Source organism: Rhyacophila brunnea, unplaced genomic scaffold, assembly GCF_057557595.1.
Source record: "Rhyacophila brunnea isolate RB1 unplaced genomic scaffold, BYU_Rbru_1.0 scaffold_1, whole genome shotgun sequence".
Taxonomy (NCBI): domain Eukaryota; kingdom Metazoa; phylum Arthropoda; class Insecta; order Trichoptera; family Rhyacophilidae; genus Rhyacophila; species Rhyacophila brunnea.
This window is the reverse complement of record NW_028232751.1, coordinates 27,012,407-27,035,654: the sequence shown is the minus strand read 5'-3', so window position 1 is coordinate 27,035,654 and position 23,248 is coordinate 27,012,407. Positions and strand designations below refer to the sequence as shown.

Genomic DNA, 23,248 nt, shown 5'->3' with positions numbered 1-23,248 from the left:
TTTTCTATTAAGGTGGTGGAAAATAAATATAGAAACAGACTTACAGATGTAGGTACATCTTGATAATAATTGTATTCGGATAGGAGTGACAAATGTACTCACCGAGAATTGAAAAAAATGTGGAGGAAGGGGAATGCCATACTTTTCACTAATTATTTTGTTTAATAATAAATAATTAAAGTACGCATTTTATGTTTTATTGGAAGTCCGATGTCTTAATTTATTTCTAGTAATATAATAATTTTATGTATGGTACGATACAGGACGATGATAAAAAACCATAAAGAAGGAATATATAAGTAGACAATTTCAATTTTTGAAAGTAGCTTACATCCTTATCGAGTTTGGAGACCACTGCTCTATATCAATATAAATATAATATAATTCATTATTTGGAGAATATAGTATACGATCTCCTTGTGGTATTAGGTAGACACTGTAATGAAAACCCACATGGAAACATGCAGACGAAAAATATATTAAATTACTTTAAATTAGATAAATCACTTAGCAAGAATACGTATTAAAAGATTTTGTATAATCGTTTAAAAGATATTAGTAAAAAAAACTGCAGAAACGAGTAGGTAGATAGTTTTAGAAACTACATTTTTTCTATACAGCGGCATTTTAATGAAAATTAAATCAATTAAAATTAACAAAATATAACAAGTAGGTTACTAACATTGCCAATGTATCGTTTCTTTCTCTCGAAATTAAAAATTTACTTCATTTGCCAAAATTAATATTATTATTTTACTAATCATACCTTTTTGTTATTATGATAATATCACCTTAAGAAAATGGTAATGTTACGTACACTTAATAAAGTACAGTATTTCCAAAAACCGATAAGTTCACATATTAATATGGTCAAAACACTATATGGTGCAATGATCTAGAAGATTCTATACTATAGCTTGCAAAACCCGTTAAACGCGTACGAACGATTTTTATTTTAAGAGTATGTAGGTATAATGACTTGTAGACAACGATTAATCAAATTAATACATATAAATTCATACATGTCCAATTTTATCTTGATTATATTGCAATAAAGGGCAATGCAATTTTTTTCATAATAAACATGTGCACACTGTTATAATTTAATAACTAAATCCAATAGAGAAAGAAACGAACGTTAAAATCAATCACTTACTCCTGAAGCATGTGCGTTGTTTTCCACTAAGAATGAACTGTGGACTATCGGCTTTTGAAAATAAATCTGGATTAGTAATACAAAGTGCAATATAAACGGTCGATCAGTGTCTTCACTTTTTTCGTTGATTTGTCACATTGGTGTTAGGTTTCTTAAATGTGTACCAATTGTTCATTTAGTTGTGAGGGTCCGTAGAAGACGGTTGATTTTCTCCGTCGATCTTATGAGACGGCATCGGCTGAGGTCTTCCCGACGCAGCGGAAGCGTTGGCCTTCAGATAGGCCCCAGCGGCGAGAGCGCCCCATGCCACCTCGCTGGTGGAAACGCACTCGGCCGGTCTGCAAACGTTGTCAGATGATCTGCACGAAGATCCCGCCAGCCCCAACTCTGGCTGCGGTTGGTGCTGCATCTGGTGTTGGTGCTGCGGCTTCGGAGAGTCGAGCCTGGCGGGTTGGTGGTTTTTGTTTATCCAAGATCATTTTTGTGAACTTCATTCAACGCATTCCTTCTGTTACAGTTCTCAGTTACAATTTTTGACAAAACAGCATCAAATTTACTTTTATTTTTACATTATTAGCGTACTGCACTGCATTGAATTATTTGTCTTCTACAGTTCTAGTAACGTGCTCTCTTGAACAAATCGTATAAAGCTAGTGATTGATATTGATATAGATGATAGATATTGATAATTACCACTTACTTCCCGTGGCTGCAGATAGCCATAGGATGAAAGTGATTCTAATATAAATATTTTACGGGGAATAGTTTGCAAGGTGTTCTTTTAATCTAGACCAACGCTTCAAGTCCAAACGGAATTAGATCTGTGACCCATGGATTCAGTTGCAAGCTTACATACTACTAGTCCAATGCGAGCGCAAATTTTACCTTCTTATTACACGATTACCTTTTGATTTTTGTAAAATTAAATTAGGAATAATTAGTTGTACAAAATTTGAAACAATTAGAATAAAAAATCTATCAGTATTACACTTTTTTTTTTAATTTTATTGCTGCATTATCCAAAAATGGATAAAAAATCAATACCGTCTAACTCGCTTCAAAATATTATTGAAATGACACTACAATCTGTAGCATTCGACGTTATTTTCTCTTAAAACGACTTTAAAATAACAGTGAATAATAAATATATTTTTTTTAATAACCTTGTGAATCCATGTAATTCCTTGAAATGTTATTAATATTGTTTCTTTAAATATTACAACGATAACGCAGTATTACACAAAGTTTGTTAAATTTAAGTAAAATATATTTTTTTTACAAATTATTTACATTATAATATTATGTTGCTAATGCCTTGTCGAAAATTGACACCGAGAACTGTTTCGCATGGATCCTCATTTTAGTAGGTTGTTGTTGAAATAGGGGAATAGTGTTTGAGGCTAGCAGCTGATGCGGACATCTTGGGAGAATTTCCTAAGCTACGGCTACTCCAGCTTGAATGTATAAGCATAAATTGTTCAACGTGTGGATGCGCCATTAAAGGCACAGAAATCAAAGCTTCAGATTAGCACGGTATGGATTCAGGATATTAATTACCTGTCAGTGGTCTACAATTTTAGTATATTTTTTTTAGATCCATCCGACGAGAATGTAAACATTTGCATTCTAACCACTCACCAAAGATAGTTTTCATTGATAATAATTGTATGCTATCTTAACAGAACACTACAAATCAAATTGACGAATGACAACCCAAAACATAATTAGTCCATACTACTTAAATTTCATTTGAATCAAAAAATCGTCAACCTCTTTAATATATTATTACATTATATATTATATTTTTATATACCTACATATCTACTCTTATATTAATCCAATTTCAATATATGTCAATAATCTCAAGAAAAGTCAGATATTATAGAAACAGTTTAGTTGAGTTTTAAATAATTTCCTATTTATACTTTTAAACAAATAAATTGGTATGTCACTTATAAAATTATTTTTTGCACCGTTTTTATTATTTTCTAACAATTAAAATTATAATATTACACCCTGTCGATTAGCACCCCTTTCTAATTTCAATTACGATCGTATGAGAAAGTATAATATTATAATAATATAGTATGTAGATTAACAGTAATTTCTCTTTAAAAAGTTAACTATTTGTAGATGTGTATTAATATAACCATCCGCGCTACTCAAGCTCAATAAACTCTAGATGGAGCATATTGTAATTCTGTAGAGAGAAAGGTCATTTTTTTCTATGAAATATTGGTTACGATTTTGAAAACTTTGGAGACCACTGATCTACGCAGTAATAAGTACAGTGAACATTACTTTATTCTATATCAGCTAATTTTTTACGGTATTGACCCCAAAAACAGGTGAACAAACATAATAAAAATATCTACTGAAAATAATAGTCATCCATTATAATAATAATTGTAAAACTGCTTTAATTATTAATTGTCATTTGTACCAGAAGAATGGGTATAGAGATAGTAGAGTCAAATCCAATTATTATATGCACTCCAAAATTTGAGAGTTAATGGTAATAGAAAAAAATATAAAATATTATTTTTTACCTGGTGCTGTGCTCAGGAGTTTGAACACCGTCATTGGTGCTTGATATTTCCAAGTCTTCGCTGTAGTTCAGAGGAACCCGCATGGAATTGTCGACATCTGGCAAAGGTTCCTTATCCATTACTGTAAAATTAAAATAATAATATCGTCCTAAATTCGTAATATAGTTATTTAAAAATTATATTTAGCAACATGTTAATAATTAACATAACTTTTATATATTATCGAATTATACCTACTAATGTAACGAAAAATGCTGTAGCTATTCTCGTGAATCATACATGGATCGACAACTCAAAGACTATTCACCCCGATAGTGAAATATGTGCGTTCAAGTTCGACTCGTTTTAACTTTTTTATGATTATTTTCTAACCTATTTATGTTTCTGAAGTTTTTAAAAATTATGTACCTATACCTACTAAAAAAAATCATTGTTAAATCTTATTTGTATGCAGTATTGAAGAAAAAAAAAATAATACGACAATAAAGTGTTAGGTTATCCAAATTCATTATCCTATTTTATCCGTTTATCCTATTTTGATTCACAAATTGTTATGAAGTTAATATTTTTTTAAAGTATAAGACATAATAGGAATTCATTTTAACTATAGATGTTATCAAATGTGATTATTCAGAGCCCTGTCTCTCCATTGATCACCTCAAAGTAAATAGCAATCATTGATTTGAAGATCGCGCGGAAAACGATCTTCCCATTCATTGTAAACCAGTTTTGGAATAACTGAGTTTAACTACCTATTTTCAGTCTGTTCTTCATTAGATTAATGTGTAGCTATTATACATATTGACCGAACTTGGCAACCCTATCCGGAGAGATTATTAAATGTATCCAATTCATAATCTTTCATGCGATGACGCAATAAAAATGTTAGATTCTTAAATCTTGTGAATTATTTGATAAATTAAAAATAATGTATTTAGACTTGGGAGAGAATAAATATTATTACAAATTATCCCCGACACTTATACCCTATATGACCTGCAAACAATTGAAAAATTAATAAATTAGCCCCGATATTCAAAAGTTTATGCATTGGTTTACCCTTAATCTTGGTTTAAATCTTAAACATAGTTTTTCAGAAGTTTTTTTATACTACATATAATTCACATATAAATAGAGGTTATATTTCATTTAAATAAATTATAATTATTGATGTAATAATTTCCTGTGGCCTGGTTAAGGGTAAAGGGAGGTCGACTATTCATTTTTAATTCCAAAAGATACCTTCCAAGCCTACCAAGAGACCGGACTAATTGTCTCTTATTAAATTATGGCGATCATATTGATAATGTGGTGACAACGCTGTTGTGCGTACCTTCGGTCTGCGCAGTGAGCGCGCCCTCCGGCCAGCCGATGGAGTCCCCCTCCACGTCGACGGGCTCGTCTTCGTCGCACCTGGTTTCCGGTTTGCGCATGCGCTCCTCCAGCACGTCATCGTCATACAACAGGCTTTCCACCGAGTGTCGCTTCCGGGATTTCATGCGAAGCCTTCGCTGTCGATTCGCTTTTATACGCTGGTATGTCTGAAACGCATTCAATGTGCAACAATAAGATTATTATATTACCGGCGGTCGGATTTGTTTTACGCACGAGGACCACTGTTATTTGTATCAGTTACATATTTTTATATTAGGCTAAGTTAGATAACGCAACAGACAATTCTAAAAGTTGTGAAACCAATAATTATATTAATTATTATATAAAAACAAGTCTTGTCTCTTTATGTGAGAGTAAAAAAATTAGCTTTTCAGTAGATAGATACAGAATAATAATATGATAGTTTTGGACAACTTTGCATTAGAATTTCTATATTTCTTTGTGTAATAATATTATACTAAATTCAGCGATGTCCATTCTACTAATTATTTATTGGTTTTGTGCATAGGTAGGTATGCATTAAAGTTAATTTGGCAAATTCAATTCGTTATAAAACGGACATATAATTAATTATATTACAAGTATATAATTATTTCTATGATGTTTATTTCATTTACCTACATGTGCAGTCGAATTGGATTTTTACAATATATTTTTTTCAATACGCTAGTAATAATGTCTAGAATGCGTAGGTAGTTACATATTATATTAGTTCAAATTTGTTTTTCGCGACGCCTTTTATCCCGATTAGGTATGTATCATTTACATCGATTAGGTTATGTTTCATAATGCAATACCAAATACTAAAAGTAATTATAATCTGCTTATCACCATTACCGATACCATATTGTATTGTATATATACAGTGACGTCCCTGGACAAAATGCCGCCCCTAGGCAGTGCCAAAATGCCGCCACATTTTTTTTATACAGTACTTTAAAATATCATTCTTTCTTGTCTCCAATATCTAAGAAATATGTGTTTTATGGATACATTACTAAGAATATAAATCTAATTTAAATGCCATCTCTGCTTTAATAGACAATATTGCGACTCTACGGTTTCAGATAGGTACATTTAGCAATACACTTGACGACTTCCAAAACTCGCGAGTGACTGGCAAACATATTTGGATAAATTTTTAATAAGGTATGCACGTGTCATTGCTGTTCACCAAGAACTTGACGTCCAAGGACAACGGAAGTAAACTAGACATCTCGAACCCGACAAAAAATCCTTATTCGTACCTAATTAATACATTTTGCTTCCAACCACCAGTGAGCTGAATTTTTTAATTGATAGATTTTTTTGTTATTACTAAGTTTAGGTATCTATTTCTATATATACCTAGTGATTCTCCTCTATTTGCCGCCCTTTGGGTAACTGCCGCCCCAAAGCGACGCTCAATCTGCCTACCCCCACGGGACGTCACTGTATATATAATATGTTCTTACAAAGCAGCCTCTGTATGTATTTCAGATATTTTCTACTTCTTAAATACCTACCATTAGGATAAGAAGATTCATCCAGCGATTGAAGTAACTTGAAGAATAGACAATCGCTGGACAATACTGCTTATACATAACATTGTCACATAATCAACAAATTAAATACATAATACATACTTACATCTAAATTTTGTCGACTGTCGTATTTTTCATATTTTCTCAAAGCTATTAACTGACATCTATGATTGATGAAACTCGGTATAATATTATAGAAACATCTGAAGTGGTATGATGGTATATATTATGGAAAATCTTCGTACAACATAAAGCAGATGGCAGTATCAAGCTAAAGCTTTGTAAAATCATCGCTTGCAAAGCTCTGTATGAGATGAATAAAATAATTTTTCATGGAAATATAACGCTTGAAGAATTCAATTAAGCTCAATTTGAAAAAGTATAGTCTGTGTGGGAATGGAAAATTGTGATAACTTAAAATAAAAGCACTACTTTTCGTAAAAGCTAAAAGAAGATTGGGTTTCCAGTTTTTTGAACAACTTTGAGTGTGATTTTCTGTGGAAAAATATAATCATTCAACAACATTGATTCGATATACCCTCTTTCCGGCAAAATATTAAATTTTGCATGAGGATTTAAACGTTTTTCCATTTTCCAGGTATATTTTCCTTTTGCATACAGTTTTATTTTTAATGGTACTAATGATAATAGTCGACAATTCCTTTTTAATTCCTACCGATAGGCGCACGAAATGGAAAAATACGAATTATTTGGGTAAATGGAATATTTCTTCTTCTTATTCTTCCTCAAGATATGATGACTGAGGCACATGATCCAGATGATTCGGCTGAATGGGATGGTCCTACTTATTGTACCTCACGCAGGGCCTGTGAGCACTCAGACTGAAAGAGCCATGTCTTTTTTAAATTTATGTAACTATCTGTGGTATGTTTTCTTTTATATTCCGTTTCAGCATGTCTAAAAGTCAAGACAAAGCTGACGACATAAACAGACATGATACCAACAATTAATATATCCGTTAAGCCACGTGCATTCGATAACCACTTGTGAATGCGATAGATCCCAATTGCTCGTAGGTGAACACCCTTAGCAGTACCTCCAGGCCTGGTTGTTTATCTCTAGACTCAAAGTTCGGAGTGTCTGAGTATGGGGAATGTACTTGGAAAGTTGCGTTACCCACGGCTGAAGCGACAAGAAGCTATGAGTAAAAGGTGGCAAAATCAGTGGCATCAGCTAGATTTTTTTAATTGCACCGCCTCCTGCCTCCTTAAAAATATATTATGGATATCTTTTCAAAATGAACCCCCCCAAACCATTTTATTCTGTATGCACCGTGCCTACTTACCGAATTAATTTACTCAGTATTTACGTCTCTATAAAATATAGGTACCTATACGATGTAACAAAGAAAATAAATAGATAGGTATCTCTTTGTTGTTATTTAAGTTATTTAGTTATTCGTGTTATTTAAAATATTACAACAAATGTGCTCTTTCTAAATGGTATTATAATATACACATTTGAAAATATCTCATGCATATACACACTAGAAAAATCGTGCTGTAAAAAAAATACAGCACCCGACAGGTTTGAACCTGTATTTGCGCCAATATGCTTTTCCAATTAAGCGACGGGCATCTCAGTTAATTACGACGATTTTAACTAGTAGTTGTTACATGAAATGCTTAGCGAATTGTGTTATCATATAGATATTTAATAATACAATGGCATCTCGTCTTACCTCCCACCGAGCATCCTCGTCGTGGTGCGGAGGAGCAGGATCTCTTGGCGGAGCACTAAGGCTATAGAGATGCTGCAACTCTTGCATAAAGTGTGCTTGTGCTACACCTGGGCCAAGCCGCGCGCCACATACTCCGCAACGGAGTTTTTGACTATTTTCTAGAATTTCAAAATAAACGGAACATGAAATACCTACCCATAGTACCTACTAACCTCCACAATGTAGCAGTTATATTAACAGTTTTTTTTACGAGTAATAAATAGCTATTACCACTTGCCCAACTAATTACACGGCAACTGCACTGGATCAAACACACGCTGAAAAAAATATGTTATTAATTTTGAGAGGGTTGGTATTCGCATACTCTTACACTCTAAAAACTACCCCACCGTCGGGTTGGAACTCACACATTATCAATATGATATATGTAGTGGGTAATTTCGCTTTCAAATTAATTTTAATAGTAGGTAGGTATTTAGATAAACGACGTAAGCGTTTCATGCTCGAAATAGAACATTTTATGAATCTGAGTAGGCATGAAACATGTAATAATCATCCTAAAGAAATGTGCTTTAAACGTCTAATGCATAACCATGTGAAAGTATATATCTTCTTGATCGTTTCCGTATGGCTGAGGATTTTGACCACCTCTAAATTCAGTCATCTTTTGAGCAACCAGGAATATCCATCCCCCCATGGGCTTTTGCCTCGCTCAGGGCAGAGTGAAGGCGGCCCCCAGTATGCTCCTTCACTCATTCACTACAGGGCTGTCGCTCTTACTCTGCATCGTCACATTTGGAGGCTATTCAAAACCATCAGTCTCTCCAGGTTATCTGGTCCACGCCGAACAATATTTAAAAAAATCTGCAAAATGCGTCTCGGACATAATATCATCGAGAGCCGTTCCTTTATCTGGAGTCTCTAGATTGACAGGTTCACCCTGTAGTCTATCTAAGAAACACGAATCATTCAACGCCAATAATAACCATCCGCTTCTTTTCTCTGGGAAAGTACATAGCTTTAGTATAACATCAATATTGCTCGACAATATTATTGAAGCGTCTCGTCGGTTAAAACAGTGTTGCCATTTGGACTTACTTTACAGGAAATATAAATATCCTCAATTTCAACTACCTTTTATCTACCTACTCTTTATAATAAATAGTAATACACTGCTTCTATATTTTGTTTGTTCATGTCATGTTATGAGCGTCTTCAGTTTGTAATTTGTATTGTTCACCATATGTAAATATATAATTTTGAACTTTAATATATTTCTTACTATCACGACTCGCAATAGGTGCGTAGAACATTTTTAGGGACTGAATGGAGACAACTGACATTTATGAATATTTTGTCACTTGCAAGATTGTTACAATCGACGTTTCAATGTTCTTAACCCGAAATCATTTTTTTGACGTCATCCTGACATATTTATGCATATAAACGATATTAAGCGATACCAACGTGCTGCAATATATTAATTATTATTATATAGAATTTTGTGTAGACGTAAATGTGGAATATTATCAGAATAAAATAAAATTTAATTTAGCAGGTACTCATAAGTTGTTATTATTAGTCAATATTATCATGCTGATATCCTAGAAGTCCAAAAACATTGTAGGTATATATTATATTACCTTAGCAGCAAATTTATTAGCATAGTTATTATTTGTCATTTCGTTTGATAGACCTATTGTAAAATCTCAATTATTTCAAAATTGAATGGATAGTTTAGAAAATATTTTAATGTCAATTTATTAAATTTATCAGAATACTTTTAAAATATAAAACCTAGGTAAAATTTCAGTGGTTAGTAAAGTAATCAATAATTATTGTACTACACTTTATTACTCACTAAGGAAGTCGTGGTCTTCAGCGCACGGGGTTTCATCTTCTTTGGGCCTGGGATCAGGTGAAGCTGAAGCAGCACTCCCTGGTGAGCTAGAACCCTCTCTTGGAGCCACGAAAGGTCCTCCGCGGTACAGGGGAGGAGATCTGGCCTCCTCACGCAGCTCTCCGAAAAATGGCTGTCTTTGTTGCAGAGTCATAGTCTGACAATTCATAATAGATATCTATACCATCAATTAACTAAAAGTATATAGGCACTTGATTGAGATACAATTGAATAACTATCTGGTTGAAAAAGACAAGTAATCCCGAATTCAAGTATCGATAATCATTATTGATCAGTGGCGAAGACTCCATACTAAGCAATTATTTAAAGCCTGCGTCGTAAGAAAAATATCTTTTAATTGCATATTGACATATTTATATAATCATTTCATATTCTGTAAAAATAATTTTATTTGCCAATGACAGATTTCGTACATGTAGGAATGAATTATACAATTACAAAACAATCTGCAAAGGTTTAAAAAAATATACCACACCGCGCCATATTCTCTCTTGACGTAAATAAATGTATGATTATTTAAATGTTTTCATATAGACTTTACGTCACGTAACCTCAATTAGTCTATCGAATTGTATGAAATATGATAGGTCCTATCGCAGAGCCTAAAACCTTAGCACATAATATTGTTGTTATGCCTCCACTTTGTCCAAAATAAATAATAATTAGATAATTTAAAAATATATATATGGCGTTTAATCGCACATTAATAAATATAGATTGTTTTTAAAATTAAAAGTAAATTTTATCTAATGATTTTGATGTGTATAAATATTTTCAAAAATACTTCATTTTAAGTCATCGCTCAATTTTATGTCGTCAGTGAGTTTTTGACGTTTCATTGAATTAGTGTGTCGTTGTCATTAGTGTGTACCTATTAATTAGTAGTAATATCTTCTTATTTCTCGTAAGTATACCTGATAAGTGTTTTTTTCTCAGATCTCCACAGCCTACCTCTTTAAAAAAGTCACCCTTTGACACGATTATTGATTGTAGAATACGAAAAATATGAAATTGTCTATAATAACCGTCACTTAGAATTACTATATTAAAAATAACATAGGTACTGAAAATATATACGTACAAGCTAACACATGTTCATTATCCATTTTTTAAATTTAGCTTATATAAAAAAAAATCGTAGTGTGATAATATGCCGTCACGTATTTTACAAAAATATGCTTTAAAAAGAAATGGTTAAAAACATGTTTAAATATCTTTGATGGTATAACTGTTCAATGAATTAATACGTATGTATTTAGCAAATAATTCGTCCAAGAGGGTGGACATATCAGACCGGCCCCTTGGATCCTATGCTGCATGGATGTAATCGTATTTTGTTGTCATGAAACGTTATTACTCTAAACGCATCTAAGCGCAATCGAATTACCCCACAAGAGTAAGAAATAACAAAGAGGCGAATAAAACAAAACGGTGAACAAAAGCAAACGTCAATGGATATTAGAAAGGTTATTTACCGCTTGAGTTAGGGCATACTGATCGGTGAAGTGGCGCGAAAATGCTTTGGCCGGATATAGGGGGTGAAAAGCGCCCGCGATCGGCCGGAAAGCCCCGCAGCCGAACGACTGCAGCGCCGGATGGAGGAACTGGGGCGCCACATGCTGCAGGAATCCTTCCATCGTGGTCTTGTAACAATCTGGTCGACTTCACCTACGCCTGGTCAGGAAAAGACGATTAATCAACCTGGGTAAATGACAACATACGCAATGACATAGCAATACGCGAAGCTAATATCCATAATAGTTTAACATTTTCATATTGTATTCATTTTTTTACATGAGCCAATAACATCTTTAAACTTTTACAAAAAACACAATATATAAAGATAAAGAAGTAACACAATGAATACAGTGAGACATACCTATATAATATAAAGGTTACGGTTAGGTTATGTTAGATTAGGTTTGATTAGGTTAGACGAGGTTAGATTAGGTCAGGTTAGGATAGATTAGATTATATTTGGTTAGATTTAATTAGATTAGATTTTTTTAAATAAACTGTTTTTTTTTATTTTCAGTGTATAATTCGCAAGATTCTTTACAGAAAAATTATATACTTTGGATTAGTAGTAACATACTCGTGCCTACCTATTAGGAAAAATCTAAATTTAGAAAAAAAAAGTTTATCAAATTATTAAGTGCACGTACCTACGTTTTGATTAAAATTTGGAGAGATCCGTGCACCTGGCTATGAATGAAGGTACTTAATTAACTATTATAATAACTCTCTTGATTCAAACTACAAAAGTCGGTTGCCAATTAAAATTAATTTTGAGGTGTGACCATGACTATTACGTGATATTAGGTTAGGTTATGTTAGGTTTGGTCTGATTATATTAGATTAGTGTTGTAGGAGGCCATCCATAGACAAGACGGCTTAGAACTGTGTACCATACGGAACTTATGATTTCTCTTCATTAAAGTATATTTTCACTAGGCATGTAAGTGTAAGTGTATGGTATAAACTGATACGATCAGATGCTTATAATATATTTAGTGAAAGTATATTTCCATGAACGGAAATCATACATTTTAGTATAGCACACGGTTCTAAACCGCATACGGTTTCAGTCTATGGATGGCTTCTAGGTTACATTCAGTTACCTACGTCAAGATATCTTTGATTAGTAACAAAATAATAATAAATTTAAAATTCACTGTAAGCTTACAAACTCTATTATAAATATATATTCTTAATAATATATTGAAATAATCAAATTTTATTGTTTAACAATTATTATTTTCAATGTTAATTTAATTTTGACCCGCAATAATATCCCCTGATAATAAGGGATGAATGTTAGTAAAAAAAAACGCAAGCAAAAATGCAACAGAGACGGATTACAATAATATGTTAAACATAAAACATTAAATTCGCGGTACGCCAATAAAAAATAAAATACGATTCTCATTACATTGTAATGGCGTTAGCGAGATTTACGCATAGCCAGGGGAATAGAGATTCACACATTGTATCGGGTGTGCAAATAGAAAAGTCTCCCTCTTGATAATTTAACACTATCATAATATTTTATATATCAAATGATTGTAAGTATTAATTAGTTTCAAAATCTGTATCTACACATTTTTTTACATCAAGTTTGTTACGGAATTTATTAACAGTCAAATTCAAAGTATATTATTTGACTAATTGCAAAATATAGTTTTATAATAATTGCAATGTCTTTCTATTCATATATCGCTGTTCGTATTTCTTGTTATGAAATATATATTTCAACTCCCTAGATTGCTAAGGACATGAATGGGATGATGTAATATGTTTGATAAATGCAAAATACTACTTACTTCTATACAAATAAATATACTTAACAAAATATGTTTAATTATAGTAAATAGAGCCTTCTATGGTTTCCTCATTAAAATTGCTGAAGAAAATTCATGTTTAACACTGTGTTCGCATTATCATTTTTAATGACTTAATTAGTAGATCACGAGTCGTCTATTTGTTTCACTTTCATATATTTAGACTTCATAATTATAGAATGTAATACGTCTACGATAAAGTCTGGATCCTGGGTATGTCAAATACACATAAGTATTGTCTTTCAATATATGTTTCGAGTCATAGTATGGATCTAATAGGTTGAGCAAATAACTAGCATCCATTTCTCGTAAAAACAAAAAAAAAACTATTAATACAAACCTCCACTTGGTGGAGGCCCATTTGCATGGCCCCCACAACGCGTGGCGCGTCTACATTATAAGTGAGATAAACACACATCACAAATTTGCTCTAATGGTAAAAAAGGCGCTATTTTACTTTAAGAATATTACCATTTTAAAATATGTAATTGTGTGATGCAGATTTTGAATACTGTATGTCGATATTCAAAAACTTCATAACACAAATGAATTTATTGTAAAATACAAAAAATCGTTAAAAATACACTGAATCCTTTAATTTTACCTGAAATACCATTTGGGAAACGTTTCTGTACAGCCTAGTAGGAGCCGATATGTATGGGGGCCCCACAATGATCCTGTTCTAGGGCACCGCTTCAGGATGTGGGGGCCATGCCCATTTGATCTTGTTAGAATCGGACATGGTAAAAATATACAAAAAGATTTTCTTTAACTCCATTGTGTGTATCAACAAATAATAATATATTTTTAAACTAATATTTCGTTCCACCAAGAAGTCTCCTCAAATAAATTAATAATCGGTATAATATGATTCCTTGAAGACGGTTAGTTTCCGTTTGGCCACCCGTTATATTTAGCATAAAGCGTTGAGGGTAATGCGGCAAGAAGTAAGGTGGAGATCCGACCGGGCACCAGGTGGCGACCCCTGCAAACAAATCTGTCAGAAATAGCCACAAGGCGCTCGCCATCCGATTATTGCAGTGCGGACAATTTAACACCGATTTAAAGTATTACGTAGCACTCAACCCAGACAGCTGGGTCACATCAACGCCCAAGTACGAACTTCTTCTTTACACACCAGCGATACACAACCATTACCCCGGTTAGCATTGTTAGCAAAATACAATATGTTCGTCTACATATTTCGTTATTTTTGTGATTAAAATATTTATTAAACGATTCAGTGCATTACTTATATTGTATTCACTTCTCAAATCATGATATAACAGATTTTAGTTTCATATCTACATAATTTCTTTTATTCACGTAGACATGTATTTTCAACGATTAAAAAATTCCAATTAATATAACAGTTGAAGCCTCAATTAATAGAATTTATCTATTACCTGGGTCGCTCATCTAAACTTGTTAAGACGACGGACTTTATAATTTTTGTCTGCTCTGTAGTTGACATTCAATTGTCAGCGACTGACGATTTTCCGTGAACCATTTTGTTAATGATAAATATTTAGTAGGTATTTCAACATAACGTTAAATTTATTACAGAAATGAACAAATATTATCACTTAAACAAAAAAAAAATGAATCGATCTAGTTATTATTAATATTAAATAAGTAAGTACAATATTAGAAAAATAAAATGTCGGTAAAACATTTCAAATTTGCAGACTTGTCAGAATGTGCGTATTCTGAACAGGTATGTTTTGCTTTTATTTAAATATATCTACATATGTCTACGTGAAACTCCATATAACTGTATTTTATTTAAATTATGTAGATAGAGCAACATTTTATAAATAAAAAAATTTTAAATCAAATGTTGGAAATTTTATATTTCAAATAACACAAAAAAATAACATTTTTTTTAAACCGACTATGAAAGATTGAAAATGTTGTTAATGCAACATTTACAAGTTGAATACGTGTATTAATTAAGGCGCTAAGTACCAAAAACAAAAAAACTGACGTTTTTATAGAAAAGTGTTCTACATACTAACGCCAATAACTTCAACTATGGTCTAAGTGCCTCAAGCAAGTCAAAAAAATACAGCAAAATATTTAAACCTGTCGACGTTGTAAGTCCGTTGGCCTGTTTTATTTATAATGGTGTAAATAGCACTACAGTGGTCGACCTCATTCAATATAAAATGGCTGACGATGGTGTGTTGACACTTGCGAGTTCTTAATACCTAAAATTATAGAAACTGCCGTGATTGCTTCACACTGTAAAACCACATTTTTCAAAAGGTCTGCTTCATGAAATTTTACTGCAATGACTCGGTATTTTGTAACTACAGACAATACTACTTTTTGGTACTTAGAGCCTTAATTAATACACGTATTCAGTTTATAACATCCAATTTTTTCAAATTTATCATAGCTATCTTCTCATTTTTATTTATATAATACACTTATATATTAATAACAATTCAAACCCAATATTAAGAAAAACGCATCATTTTCATTAGAACTAAAAACAGAGTACATAATAATATATCATTATTTTCCTTTGTCATTTGCTTAAATATATAAAACCCAAATACAGATAGGTTCAAACGACAGATTTTATGCCGAACAAATCGGATTTTTTATGTAATACCTACACTTTATATTTAGGTAATAATTATGTTTCTCTCTAAGTTTCAATGAGATGGCATTTCAGAGACAATGAACACAAATGAATTGTATCATTTAAACTGTTTTTTTTTTAATGTTTTATCTTATTTAATCTGCATTGCTTGGAATTCAAAATCAAGGTGCAATTTAGTACCTGCAATATCTATAATATTGTTGGTAGTTAAAGTACAAAATTGGTTTTCTTTCCATTGGTGGAATTTGAATTATTTCAGATAACGTAACGTTGTTAAGATTAATTCGCACTCAGTCGCAACAGTGAAGACGTGAGTAAAGTTTATATATCACCCGAACAAACTGTTTTCTAATACTTAAGTATTTTTTCGAGATTTTTCAAAAGTATGTAGGTATTTATATCGCTTTCTATAATAATATATTATTCGATTTAATCAACGCATTATCGATCGTCATTTATCGTGACAAATGCTAAATAATTTCTTGAATTAATAGCCGGGTATTAAATGTTGTGAAATGATATAAAGTTGTTTTAAAAAACACTCCCCAGTAATCAACATTACATTACTTTCATTGTGAGAAGTAATTAGGTTAATTTTTATCATTAGTTTTTTTTTAATTGTTAATGAATAATACTTATCATTTCTTTCAAAAAATATGTTTACTTTAGGCGATAGTTTTTTTTTTTTTTTTAACTTGCGGCAGTATTTCTTCAATCGCACAAACTATTTATTTGAAGAGCGAATCAAAGATGCTTATGTTGAAATCATCCCACAAACACAATCCACTCTGTATATATCTATTGCATACTTTGTTATTGTAATAAGTTACTACAAATCGTTGCATAAATAATTTTAACAAAACGTTACAGCTTGCGTCTGATTCATTGATATTTTAAGAGAAATCCTATTCGTAAAAGTAAGAACTTTCCTTTCATATTTTATTTATTTTTAGAAGCCAACAATATTTTGTATGAAATACGATAAATTATTACATACGTGCTGTCAGTTTTATTGTAAATATATAAAAGCACATTTATTCAACTATTTAATTAAAAATATCCTTTAGAATGAAACCAACCTACATAACGTAATAATAATCTTGGAATAACTACAATGCCGTGTATATGTCTTGTAAATATTATAAGCATTTCACTACAGCTACACCAAAAAACTAAATTAACTATAGTCATTTTAATAGTTTTAATGCACTTATTTTACATTCTTACTCATGTGAGCTCAGTATGTAAAAGAAATGTCCGCCTTTGTTCAAATACGACGCCGTTAGTCACGGCTTTGAAACCCGAGTATGATTAAAAATGCACCTTGTTTTCCAATGTGTATTTTGATCCATTGCAAGAACTAAATGATTTGGGTGAATGGCTATTTCCCGTGAAAAATCTTTTAATACTACCTCCATCCCGTAGAGGTCCATTTGCTCCATTTAAGATCAAATTTGTTAATTCACTATATATTTACTTTTATAGGATAGATTTTGTTCGTTTATAAATAGGCTTATAATATAATTGAATTATTCGCACAAATACGGAACAAGTCTAGATTGAATTTTATTACCTACTTTTACGAAGCATTTTTTTTTGTTTAATAACAATTCGATACCATATTACAATAGAGAAACAATTTAAAAAACCTTGTTCTAAGTATTCTAAGATAATGGTGTTTAAAATGATTTGATTTTGAGAAAAATGTTTGTTTTTTTTTCAATTTAATTCAGTGAAATTCAGATATGTACAATGAAATTTTACAGTTTAATTAGAAACTAGCCCAGACATTTCAATATATAAATTAATGAATGATTAATATCAGAGAGGGTTATTCGATTTTATGATATATTGAAGAAATTTTTACTGAATTATAAAGAGAAGACTTTTTATATCGAATGGCATTATTAACACAAACTTGAAATTTTGAGTTGTTTTCTTTATAATAGGGTGTCGATGTCTTTTTTCAGTTTATTCATTTTAATTCTAGCTTCTTTAAATAATAATAATGAATATCCAGAATAGACAGTAGATATTAATTATTTCCTTATTCTCGATCTGAATTATCAAAAGGTATGCCTATCTAAGTCTGCCTGCCTAACCTAATCTTATCTTCTTCTTCTTCTTTGATCCTGTCACGCCCCAGCATTGGGGCATAGAGCATACTCTCGCGCCTCCCGTCATGCCAGATCTACAGCGCATATACCACTTTTATAGCAGTCCAGGGTGGGGGATGGTCGACCACATAATCGATATTAATAATATGTTTAATTTTAAATGACCAGATGATTTTTAGTTTTTATGTTAAAATCGCTTTACTTTTTATTTAACGATCAGTGTTATAAGTGTTTTGTAATTTAACTCATTTATTTAAAAATTAGTTTTTGGCATTTATTAGACAAATAAATAAATATATTATGTAAAAAATGTATGTAGAATAACTGTGACAAGATATTTGTTTTAGTAGTTGACAATATTCCTCTTAGCGGACGACCTTTATATACAGATATTTTAATTGTTGCCACATATTAATTATATTATAAACACGACATGTGTTTTGAAATTCATTCGTTGCTTTGATTTAAGAACGTTTAATACAAATACTGTTTCGATATCTTACACAATTTTATATTTTAGTTTGGTTAGAGTTTTAAAATTTAAATTTATTCATAAAATCCATAATTGTAGAATTGAAATTCTAATGAATATCCGTTATGATCGTTGAGTTGTTAAAATCTTCGATGTTGTAAAATTGTTTTTTTTAATATTCTCCGTTTTCTTACGTGGCATAGTTTACTCACTCAATTTTACAAAACTCACTATGATCCTCCTCTGACATCATCATCACGATGCACCTTTTACAAACATTATGTGTCAACCATAAACCCCTCATTACGTGTTCAGATGGAATGAAATTTTATCTTTAGTTTTATGCTTGTATGTAGTAATAGCAGTTTCATGTAAACATATACATAAATGGTTTTAACAACTGAATGATGTTATATAGTTTTGAATTGATTACGTACCTATATATTATGAAATTAATTATAAATACATTATTACAATTTTAATTTTATATCTACTTATTATATCATGTTTTATACTATTCCATTTAAAACATTTCTTGCGACCCAGGTTTTGCCCTTCAGAATCTTTAGAGACTACGCACACTCGCCTAATAGCTAATTTAGATTAGTAACACACCAGTTATTTCTCGCTGATATACAAAATTATAGAATATTATATAAAACATGAAGCAATTAGAATTTAAATATATTATGTTTTAGATTAAGGGCTTTAAATACATATATGTATAAGACACACTTACTATATTTGGATAAAGCTTGAATATATAAAAGTAAATCTGAAATTAAAAACGATAAAATAGCAAACTACACCCTTAGTAGTCAGTATGATGAGATACACCGCCATTCACAACCATAATATAAAAAATAGCAGTAAATAGTAATCAACCAACCAAAACGTAAAAAGAGGTCGCCATTTTTTTAATATATTGTCAATGCATGTATTTATTATATTAATAATTAAACCATAAAATATAGTTCTGAAATCAATGTCAAATATTGTAATACAAAAGTTATTATAACTACCTCTATAATATAATATTATGATCTAAATGACTTAATATAGCATATTACAAAATTAACATACATAATTATAAATCCACACTGATGAAACGATAGAAGAATAACGGTAGGAGTAATATTGAAGGTAGGGGGAGGATAATCCGCATATGGATGCAGGACTCAAGATGTATGGGTGTTGGGAAATACTAATATCAATGTCCACGGATTGTAAAATGGAGGATATAATCTCCTTCTTTCATTTGTCTAACATGAATATAATTAAGAATATCATTCTAGAGCGACCGTATTTATCAGTTAATGGCGCAAACAATGGACATCATGATTTCAATATATGCCATAGATACTATATTAGCAAATATGCCAGCAATATAATATAGGTTTAATTATTATCGCGCTATTAAAATTGTTTTTATTACCTATAACAGTATGAGGATTTCCTCGGGGATTATACGTGTTCTCAGTCAAAAAAGGGATACGGGGTCATTTTTAAGAAGTTTGTGTGCTAATGCCTCAATTAGATTATATATTCGTATTAATAAATACATCCCTTAGTATTTATTACCTGAAATGAAATGAAAGTATTTCTGTGCTTCAATATATAATAACAAAATATCATAATATTGTTACTTTTACACGTATTCACTTTTGTAATATATAAAAAAAAAAAACACCACGATGGCTGAGCGGCTTACGCGATGGCTTATAATGTTGTATGTCCCACGTTCTAATTATGGGTCTGGCATATACACAATATATTGTTTTTCAATTTGTGTTTATAGTCAGAGTATGGACAAAACAGGTTGATCAAAAGTGGCTAATATCCATTTCTCGTAAAAACGAAAATCTGTTAATACAAACCTTTACTCTGCGGAGGCCCATAGTATCTTATTAGGATCGGACATGGTAAAAAAAATAGTGAATTATTGCAAAATACCCACAATTATTATATTCTGAACAAAATTCTTTGGAAAGAATAATTTAAAACTTTTTTCTAAGATATATCAACCATCTTTTTAAAGAAAAAGGTGTTAATTGAGCTGTGAACCTTCTCTGTAGGTAGATCATGCGTGTAATTTTTACTATAAATTAAAATGAATTTTATAATTATCATAAATGTATCTAGCAATGGCGAAATGTGAAGATAGGCTGTTAAGATATGACATAAATAGTGCGCACTAAATTTTGTCAGTCAAACGTATTTGTTTTTATTGAACTAATACTACAATGTGTCTATAGTGTTTGTTCGTTTTTAAAATACAATCATACGCTGCCTAATCCAAGCCATAATAGTCCAAAAATATTCGTTTACCGATAAAATATCTAAAATCATGTAATTAAACCGTTTAGCCATTAAACCGAGGTTTTATATATATATAAGGATATTTTTATTAATTATGGTTTGGTTTAGGCAGGACCAATGAATTTAAAAAAACTATCCAACAAAATCGGTAATACATATTTTTAATTCAACGAAAACCAATAAGTATGCACTGTCTTTGTCGGATCGCCCATAGCATACATAAACCATTATGATTTGGTTTAGGCAGGGTTTACTTGAAATTTAAAAACTAACCAACACTATCTGCAAATTGTATTGTTAGTTCAATGACATCAAATAAGCATGACTGTTAAAGTTTAGTGTGCAATATTTATGTCGAATATTAGCAGCCTTCCTCCACTCCTCGCCACTGGTATCTACTGGGGCTCACAATTCAAAAATCCATGGATTTAAAATTATGAAATTCAGGAATTATCTTTTGTAAGCGTTTTGTAGAAATAACAATATTAATATCAACTAAAGAACTGTGATCTGCAGAAACCGGTTGATTTATATATTAAATAACATTATAATCTATAAATGATATTTTTTTTAAATATCCACTTAATCATAACTGTAAAGGTATACTTATAATAACATCAATGTGTGATTTCTTTTATTATCATAAATTTGAATTAGATAAGAACCTGAATATAGATTTAAAACATGGTTGTTTTTTTCGAATCCCGGGATTAAAAAATATGTCCGGGGTTACAATTGCTATTACCTAAATAATACACATACTGCGTATAATATTTTAGTATAAATAATTTTAAAAATCTGTAGAAATTATTTAAGAACATATATTTGCTTTTTTAGGCTACGAATTTTATTTTATTCTGATGTTACTGTCATTTTGAGTAGGTACCTATATACATCAAACTTAAAATAACACTGTGTTTGGTCAATGTAATTGTGAACTTTTCATAATCACAGAATATGCTATTTTCCTTTCCCTTTTTTTAATAATTCACCATTCATAAATATAATATAATGTTTGAAAATGAGTTATTATAATTGTAATACAATGTACATAGCAAACTATGTATTTATTTAATATTAATTATAATATAATATAATATTCTAATTAACTTACGCAAAACTTCTAGCAATCACCAGGAACTATTAGATATGTCAAACTTGTCACGGTATCACTTCAAAGAGCACGCAAACAATAAGGATGGGGAACTCCGAACGCAATCAAAATCGGGCGTCGTGGCTGTGACAGACGAGCGTCCTGCGAGTGACTGCGGCCGGAATTTTCGACGTCGTTCGCGGAGGCTAGGCGTCGCGGCGCCCAGCTGGGCGTCGTTGCTCGAGGACACGCCTACCCGCAAATCCGATGCCCGGATACCTTCGACGCTAAGCCCCTGGGAAAGTCAACGTAATATTTCAGCGAACATTTTTATTACTGGATTAACAGTACGGTTTTGAAAAGGTTTGGTTAGGCCAATGGATTTTTTTACATCTCTAATAATAAATAATACCATAAAAAGACAATTATCCTCAAAAAATACTATTAAAATGTCAAAGATTCGTTTTCTGACAAATATCATTTATATTGCTATCTTCGTAGTTCATACCCGTTCTTTATATGAAGTATTTAGTCACCTCGCTGTTCCTACGAATATCCCTGTCCTTGCCAGTTTTATTACTTCTCCTCGAACAATCCCAGTTCCTATTCCGTTACTCAGATATATGCACTATATTATATATAGTATTTTCCAAGAACCCCGGAATCAGGATGAACGTCTAATCTTTACCTTGGATGTGACGAGATGCATGGTTCGATATTATCTTCTAATTACTGAAAAATTCTCGTCACTGACACACTTACTTGTATCTACTCACGGTTTTCACTTATTATAAGATACATAAGAATTAAACAATCTTAATAATGGATTTTTTTTTCATATGTTTTTTATTATTGTACCTAAAACCAAAAAAACGACTATCTATATCCCGATCACATTATGAAAAGACCAAAGCAGAACATTCTCCAGCTTATTATCCAGGAAAATCTCAACGGTGTACATGACAATGGATAAACCAGCATTTCATGGAATAAGGTAGCAACTAAGCAGAAAGTTGTAGGAAGTCGCAGGTTAGGTTTTCATTCCAGGG

The 23,248-nt window shown here is 31.4% G+C and overlaps 1 pseudogene; it reads right to left on the bottom strand.

Moving 5' to 3' along the window:
• Window positions 1-1,331: 1,331 nt before the first annotated feature.
• Window positions 1,332-22,357, bottom strand: LOC147079642 (uncharacterized; annotated as a pseudogene).
• Between the last annotated feature and the right edge of the window lie 891 nt (window positions 22,358-23,248).